This window comes from Formica exsecta, unplaced genomic scaffold (assembly GCF_003651465.1).
Source record: "Formica exsecta isolate Colony F162 unplaced genomic scaffold, ASM365146v1 scaffold29, whole genome shotgun sequence".
NCBI lineage: Eukaryota > Metazoa > Arthropoda > Insecta > Hymenoptera > Formicidae > Formica > Formica exsecta.
Genome location: NW_021850161.1, coordinates 11,715 through 12,782, shown reverse-complemented (window position 1 = coordinate 12,782; position 1,068 = coordinate 11,715).

Sequence of the window (1,068 nt, the reverse complement as noted above, 5' to 3'; positions counted from 1 at the left end):
CTAATTTTAAAAAAAGTTAAATTTTAAATATATAATTAAAAGATTAATTACGTAAAATACATATATAAGTTTTGCATAATTAACTTTTAACTTTTTAATAAGTTAATAATTTTTTAACTTAATTTTAATTGAGTTAATTATTGTTTAAATAACTTTTAACATAAACTTGGTTAATTTTTGGGTCATTAACATTGAACCTAACTTAATTTTAAAAAATTAACTTACCCGATCTTGATGCTGGGTTTTTTCTGGTCCGTTCCTGGCGTCCTCAGCTTCCTTCTGAATGTTTTCTAACTCTATGTCCACTTCCGCATTGTCTATTCGCCGATGTCGATTTGGTGGGACTTCTTCATTTTCTTCATCAAGAGGGACTTGTTGTCGTTTTCTATTATAACGCCATTTTTTAGTTTTGAGACTTTTCAGAGCTTTCTCCAAAGCTTCATAGAATTCCATGTTATTGGGATTTGGAAAATATTTATTGGCGTTTATAGCATCTGGAAAAAAAATTCATAAAAAATACTTTAGTTATCGTCATGTATTTAATGTACAATATAAACAATGATAGACGGTGCATTTTTTACGAACCTTGACATGCTTGAGCGAAACGACTGTCTCGCAATTTGCATCCCCCTGGTCCAGTTCTTCCGTTTAAAGTTAAACATGACGAAATCTCCTCATCTTCGGGAAATACGCTGCGAAAATATTCTGCAGCGCAATCAACTGGATTGGTCCGTCCAAGATAAATAAAGTACCCCACCTGTAACAAAATTTCAGTAGTAAACTGAATTACTATAAATATATATTTAGAAAAAAATCTTACCAAGTCATTGTAAATTTCTTCGTCAACTTCTTCGAAGGCCAAGAAATCGTCGACGGTTTTAAAGGAAATTCCCTGTGGCTTTATTGGTCTCTTTACTGCAGACTCTCGCATTAACCGTTTAATGGCCGTTGTATTTTCACTGCAGAAAAATATGAAATTGTAAGATTAAAAATTTATTTATAGTAAGTTGCTTGTTGTTCCTTAGTAAAATTATTAATGTTTACTCAGTTTTCTTTACGATGGAAATT